The 7,757-nt window shown below is 30.4% G+C and overlaps 1 protein-coding gene across 1 annotated transcript in view; it reads right to left on the reverse strand.

The window, feature by feature from the left end:
• Positions 1-7,757, reverse strand: part of LOC117175285 (altered inheritance of mitochondria protein 21-like) — a 21,238-nt gene that overhangs the window by 13,053 nt on the left and 428 nt on the right. The window lies entirely within an intron of this gene.

A 7,757-nucleotide genomic window follows, 5' to 3' on the forward strand; every position in this document is an offset into this window, starting at 1 on the left:
GTTCTACTGAACAGGAATTGTACGTGCGACTGCCTGCGTAGTAGAAGCTACTCTTCAGCGACTAGTAGAGTCGACTCAACACGCGTTCAGTAGATTCTACTCCCGTCCATAATTTACTATTCCGTTTATTGCCTCTAACCCTTGCAAGGGTAGGAGCCACTGAACTTTTTTCTCTGTGTATTTTTTATTAAAAAAGAAAAGATTTTAAAGAAGATTCAGAACGTTTCAACAATTTTAGATTAAGCTAGTGGTTTTTAACGGAAACATCGATATTGATTACAAATAAGTTTGACAATTTTTTAATAATTTAAGAAAATTTTAATTTCAAACAAAACGTAAAATTTAAAACATTCTTTTGTTATGTTATGTTGGGGGTTTTCGCCCAAAAATAGTATTTTCAATAAGTTATTAAATTTATATTTTTTGTTTTTGTTGGCACTTTATACCAAAAATCGTTAATCTTAATAAAATAGGTGTGCATTCGATTTTGTGTGTTTTCACTTTGTTTGTATTTATATTTATATGGTGCTCTTTCAGGAGCACTTTACTTTTAGTCTAGGCGCCAAAGAAGTCCCCGATACCTTTTTAATTTAGGTGGACTGTGACAAGTATTTTTTTTATGTATTTTTACTCGCTGAACACGAATATCGAGGGGGGATGTCCGTCCGAGTGGTCAAAAAAGTTAAAAACAAATAATTGTTTAGACAATCAAAAAAGCATTTTTTGCATATGAAAGAAATTTTATCGTATTTCTTGAGCGATTCTAAGGGGAAACGTACTCTACTGATTTTTTCGTAGGGTCCTTAGTTTTTTAAGAAAAAAAATGTTAAACTTTCGAAAAAATCGATTTTTGCGATTTTCGAGCTTCAATTACTCTCAATAAAATTAATGTTTTCCAATTCTGCTTGCAGATATCGAAAGTTCAAATTAAGATCTACAATCTACAATAACTCGCTATTCCAAAAAAGTATGTCGCGCATGTTTTTTTCGGCCCCGAAAAGCAGCGTTTAGCGGCTCGCGAGCCAGCGCTCCTGCGCGTGGCAGAAGGCCGGTGGTCTAGTCATAGGTGCACTATTTGGCCACAATGTATTTCACCGAATATATCTTGGTGCATGTTGCCTCCCATACAATTTCTGAATTTTTGGCGTATAAAAATGAATATTAATTATTATTCATTTCCTTTAATCTATCACTAAAGATCATTACAACAATGTCGTGCTTAAATTATTTCAAACGCTCAACCCACAGTATACGCATTATTCTAAGCAGATTGTCTTTTGTTTAATGTCGTATTTTGTTTGCCACTCAGATCTATGAGTTTAACAGTAAAATGTAGTGCATGTAATTGTCAGGTTTGCAGCAGAGATTCGCGTATTTGTCGTCGAATGGGAATACCTTGTTGCAAATTTTACGCTTGCATGAAACATAGTACATGTAAAAATAAATACAATAAACCAATTGAGAATGAAACATAAAATAATATTCCGTACTCCAGTGAGAAACCGTACGTGTAAAAATGTATGCAATAAAATAAGCTATTGAGTCAAGTATAACGGCATTCATTGTACTGAATTTATTCTACTATTTTTTCTAAGAATGTGATAATGGTAAGTTTCCATCCTTCTTCATCGATACGTATGTCGCAAAGCTTATTGAAATTGAATTAAGCACCTATAAGTAGGTCACATGCCTTCCGCCACGCGCAGCAGCGCTGGCTCGCCAGATGCCAAACGCTGCTTTTCGGAGCCGGAAAAAACATGCGCGACATAACTTTTTGGAGTAGCGAGTTATTGTAGATTGTGGATCTTAATTTGAACATTCGATATTTGTAAGCATAATTGAAAAACATCAATCCTATCGGGAGTAATTGAAGCTCGAAAATGGCGAAGATAGCTTTTTTCGAAAGTTTGACATTTTGTTCTTATAAAACTAAGGGTCCTAAGAAAAAATCAGTAGATTACTTTTCTTCTGAAAATCTATTAAAAAATAGGATGAAATTTTTTTTATACGCAAAACTTGTCAAAGTCCATCTAAATTAAAAAGGTAGCGGGGACCCCTTGGCGCCTAGACTATTCCAGGTAGCAAATATATTTGCTTCTTCATAGAGGAAGCATTAGTGATTTTTAAATTAAAGACAAAATAAAGTTTTTATTTTCATCAGTTTAAAAATATAAATTTACCAAGAATATAAAATTATTTTATAAAAAAATGTATGATCAAAAAGTGTTATTTCTATTCATACATCAACTTTGATTTATGTCGATGAAAAAAGTTTTTCTGTTTAAAACAGATGTTTTAATTATTGTAAATAAGCATAACTTCCTTACTCTTCAATTAACTGTATTAATAGGGCCAATCGATTTGTCTCGAAGGAAGGAATCTTCTATCTCGAGCGCTTCGCGCTCGAAAATGTGTTTACCTCGCGCACGGCGCTCGGTCATTGCATTACCCTCCACATTATTGCACAGACCACAATGCGAAATTTTCAACATTGTATGTTAAAAACTATTATATCAAATTCCTATTACAATTTCTTTTTGTATGTACCTTGCTTTGACACTGCTTATTCAGATATTGAAAATTAATGTCCACATTTTATTTTTCCTGATTCTAATAGTACCCTGTTGTGGTTGTTTAATCCTTTCCCTTTTTTAAGTGTATATATATATATATATAATTATGCCAAATACTGTAATTCAAACCCCTCATAAACTACAATCATAAAGTAAGGCTGAACATTTTTTGTTCTCAAAGCACCTGCGGCCTTGACGATTACATTCTCATTGCCATATTCGCGCTTCGCGCTCTACTGTTAGATTATACAGGCTCTAATTTTTAAAAATGTGTGCTTATCGAAAAATTCGGATAAAATAGTTTAAAAATATATTTGGTATCTAGTGAAAATTTTTGGATCTATGAAAATAATAATTTTTTCTATTTTTTTCAAGATTTTCAAATTTTTGAAAAGTATATAACTTGTCTAATTTTCATAAAAATTAACAATTTTATTTGGATAATTTGCAAGTCTTTTACCCATCTATAAGAAAATTGGACAAAAATTTATAAAATTTCAACAACAAAAATTTTGAAATTTTGAAAATGCACTTAATTTTTTAATTTTTGTTGGAAATATCTGATTAGCGAACATAGCCTTTATTTTGGGGACCTTTAGAAGTGTATCAAATGCGGACTCGATTCGACAAATTCTTCAAAAGTTAGCGTGACTACAACATTCAGGTAACCATACATACAGACATACAGACAGACGTACAGACAAACAGACACCGACAAAATTTTATGATATTCGGATTCTGTGCGGGCCGAAACATAAAGATCCGTTAAAAACCAGAGATCGAAAATTTGGACGATAACATTAAACTAGCGTTTTTAATTTTCATCCAAATTAAAAATGTCATTTGGATAATTTGCAAGTATTTTTGTCAAGTATCGGAGACATTGACAACATTTTCTGGAACTTGAAAAAAATGGACTCAAATGTTGAAAAAGCTCTAATTTTAAAAATCGTGTGCTAATCGAAAAATTTGGCTAGAATAGTTTGACATGTTTTTGTTATCTACCGAAAATTTTGGATAAAATTTTTGGATTGATGAAAAAAATCATTTTTTCTATTTTTTGAAAATTTTCGAAAAGTATATAACTTTTCCAATTTTCATGAAAATTAAACATTTTATTTGGATAATTTGCAAGACTTTGACCCATCTATGAGAAACTTTGACAAAAGTTTGTAAAAGGTAAAAAAAATTGAAAATTTTGAAAATGCTATAATTTTTTTAATTTTGGGCTAATCGAAAAATTCGGGTAGAATAGTTTCAAAATTTTGAAAATGCTCTCAATTTTTTAATTTTGGTTCGAAATATCTGATTAACGAACTTAGCCTTTATTTTGGGGACCTTAAGAAGTGTATCAAATGGGGTCTCGATTGGACAAGTCCTTCAAAAGTTAGCGTGGCTACAACATTCAGGTAACCAGACATACAAACATACAGACAGACAGACACCGATGAAATTTTATGGTTTTTGGATTCTGTGAGTGCCGAAACGTAAAGATCCGTTAAAAACTAGAGATTGAAAATTTGGACGATTACATTACATTCTCAGGAATGAGAATGTAAAAATGGAATAAATACTTTTCGAAATAAACCCCGAAAATTTCATGAATTTATTTACAACAATTTTCAAATTATCGTATTTATAAGAAAGTGACACACACACACACGCAATTGCTTAGAATAAACAATATGAGATTATTCTCTCCTTTCTTACAGGAAATAGATATAGATTTCAAATTCGATTTACAATTTTTAAACAGTTTGGTTAAAATTACAATTTTGAACAACTTTATGTTAAATTAGTGGCTTTGTTCAGTAATTGGAATTTTTAGCAAAAATACAAAGACTTGATTGTTTGTACAAAATATTATATATTAATTCATATAAAGATATATTAATTTCATATTTTAACTTAAAGATTACACGAAGAAAAAGAACAATAATCGCGTGCGCGTGTTAATTTTCTGCTAACGTTAAGGAAACTTTTCATTTAATTTAAGACAAATACTTTTCTGAATGTATAATGTTTATTTCAACAGCTAAGAGTCGAGTTCAAAATTAAGATGATTAATATAAATGGTAAAATTTATTCACCAAAACGTTATCCATTTTAGGAAATCAGATTTTCTTTTCAATATGAATTATTTTTATTTCATAAATGGCAAGTTTCTGAGAATTTTTTAACAACTTTTAGTTTTTGAGCCATTATTTTTCTTCTTGTGAATCATGAAAAGTTTCGAGTTCTCGGCGTAAGTGACACAATTAACGAATGTTGAGAGTGAACTTTTCTAAAGGAATCATTAATTAATTGTTAACTAATTTAATGATATAAACCAATTTTATTTGTTTAAACATTGTTTTTATCTGTAAATCTTGAAAAGTTACTTTTTTCTGAAATTAATGGCGCAGTTAATGCATGTCGAGGGCCATCATTTTTCTGAAACACGGTTGGCAATAATATTTAAACAAGAAATATCGCTTGCTTCTTTACATAGAAGGTGAAGAAAGTTATATTTTTTTCTACTCGCTTATGCTGTATCGCTAATCATTCAGTATTTTCTTATTTTCAAATATGTATCCAATTGTCCAAAATATCCTAAAGAAAAAACTATTACTTTTTTCATTCGTTCATTGTACCATTAATTACAGTAACAAAAGTTTCAGCGCGCCTAGGGTCCGCGACTGTTGGCTCTCGCGCTCCGTGCTCGGTCTTTGTATATTCCCCATACTTGTGCACATACTTTTAAAACTAAAGATTAAAGCATCGAAAACAGTAATGTGATGATTGTGAATTCTCTTTTTTTAAAGCTCCTTCGGCTTTAATGAACACATTCTCATCACGTAACTCGTGCTTCGCACTCGAGTTTGTCCCTAAAATTGTATATCATTTCCATAAATATATATTATTACAATTCGTAACATGCATTGGCATTAAAACACACGTAGTTTCATTGTCTCGTTTATAAAAATGCACATTCTTCAAAGAAATTTGTTATTGAGCATCTCATTGCAACTTCTGCCAATTTTTCAAGAACTGAATCTGCTCACTTCCAATTTTATTTTCAAGATTTGAAAGTTACACTTGCAGCCTACACAGCAGCCTGACTGTTTTTTAACTTCTAAATTATATCCCTAACCTCAGTGACCCAGACTTTGTCAAATGAATTTTCTACCGCATCGTGTTCTGCATCACAGTGTTGTGACCTCTTACATTATCTCCTCATAATTTACAAAAAGAGTCCCTCTATCTCTAAGCGTCTAGGATCGGGAGTCTAGTTACAACAACAGTCCAAAGAAACTTAAATTAATGAGGGGGGGGGGGTCAGCAGCGTTGTGTTACATGAGAGTTCAAATGGTCTCATTTTCACATTCCCTGCCCTCTTTCAGACACGAAACCAAAAATTTATATATATTTTTGTTTTGTTTGAAAACACATTTATATATTTGAGAATCTTTGAAATACTGTGAAATTGTTGAATTCAAAAATTGAATTTGTGGATTTTCCATTATTTTTTATAATGTAAAAATTTAAATTTTCTATATCGTGCGTAGTTTGCCTTAAAATTTTAATTTTTCTGTGTTTTTTGGAATTTTGTAAATGCTATAACTTTGGTAATTTTTGGTTTTGTGAAAAAAGTCATTAGGATAAATTCTTCTTATTTTTGAATACTATAAATACCCGTTCAGAGAATTTTTGAATTTGGAAAAAAGTGGTTTACAAAATATTTAAAATGCGCTCACTTTTTGAATTTTTATCCAAAATGGCTGGTAAACGAACCTGAAATTTAGTTTACGACACGAAAAGAGGGGCACGAAAAGGCAATCTAATAGATTAATTTTTTCAAAAGTTATCGTGCAAACAGAAAGACGTAAATATATACATACAAATCTAATGCTTTCTCTGTTGAGAATGTAAAAATGATTTAATTTGTCATGAATAATTTTCTGACAGTTCTAATTTTTGTTTTAATCGTAAAAATAGCATATAAAACAAAAAATTAAAATTTTTGAAACCCCACACACGACGAAAAATAAATTAAAAGACAATAGTTGTAATGAGTTGTAATGTGCCCACGCAGCGGGAAGATTTTTTTTACTGTAAATAATATTTTTCATGATTAAAGCCAAAACTGCGCATCCTATCATAATTGATTGATAACAAATTTGTAGATATTTTTCAAATTCACAATTTTTGTTTACTCACCTTTTACCTATTTTGCATAGTTTGGCCGAAAAATGTAATTTTTGGATTTTTCATTATTTTGTATGCTGTCCAAATTTGAATTTTTGATTTTTCAAGAAAATTAAAAAAAAATTTTATGATAATCTTGTAGGGCAATCAAAAAGCAACATTTTTCTTCTTCTGACTTTCTTTTAGTATCGTACGTTATTTGGCTTAAAATGTTCATTTTCGTGTGTTTTTTGGAATTTTTTAAATGTTATAACTCTGGTAATATTTTGATTTCATGAAAAAAGTCATTATGATAAATTGTTCGAGTTTTTGAATACTATGAATGTCCGTACAGATAATTGTTTAATTTAGAAAAAAGTGGTCTCGAAAATATTCAAAATGTGCCCATTTTTGGAATTTTAATCCAAAATGGCTGGCTAACGATCTTGACCTTTAGTTTAGAACACAAAAAGAGTTTTTTAAAAGTTATTGTGGAAACAGGCAGACATACTTATATACATACATAAAGCCACACACACATATATACACACATACATATATACATACATAAATACATACATACATACATAAATACCTACAGAGAGCCAGACACATTCGTACAAATCTGTTTTTCGGATTCAGGGGGTTTCAAATCGTGGAAATTTGACAAAAACTGGGGGGAGGGTCAAATTTTACACAAAGCTAATAGCTTCTCTGATGAAAATGTAAAAATGTTATAAATAGAATTTACTTAAAAAATTGTAAAACATGATAAAAAGAAAATATATCATTCTTGATATTCATCAGTTATAACATGCATCCGGAAAAATTAGAAAAAATTGTTTAAAAAATAATTATCATGATGCAAACAAATGAAAATTTGTTTTAAAATATTGGGGAACTTATTTCTTATCGAAGAAATATAATTCATTTTGACAAAACCGTCTTTAGCATGAATTAGACATAAAGGTGCTATTTTGCATGTTTTGTGGCATTATTCGGTTACAAATACAAGGA

The sequence above is a fragment of the Belonocnema kinseyi genome, chromosome 6, assembly GCF_010883055.1.
Source record: "Belonocnema kinseyi isolate 2016_QV_RU_SX_M_011 chromosome 6, B_treatae_v1, whole genome shotgun sequence".
In the NCBI taxonomy this organism is placed as follows: Eukaryota; Metazoa; Arthropoda; class Insecta; order Hymenoptera; family Cynipidae; genus Belonocnema; species Belonocnema kinseyi.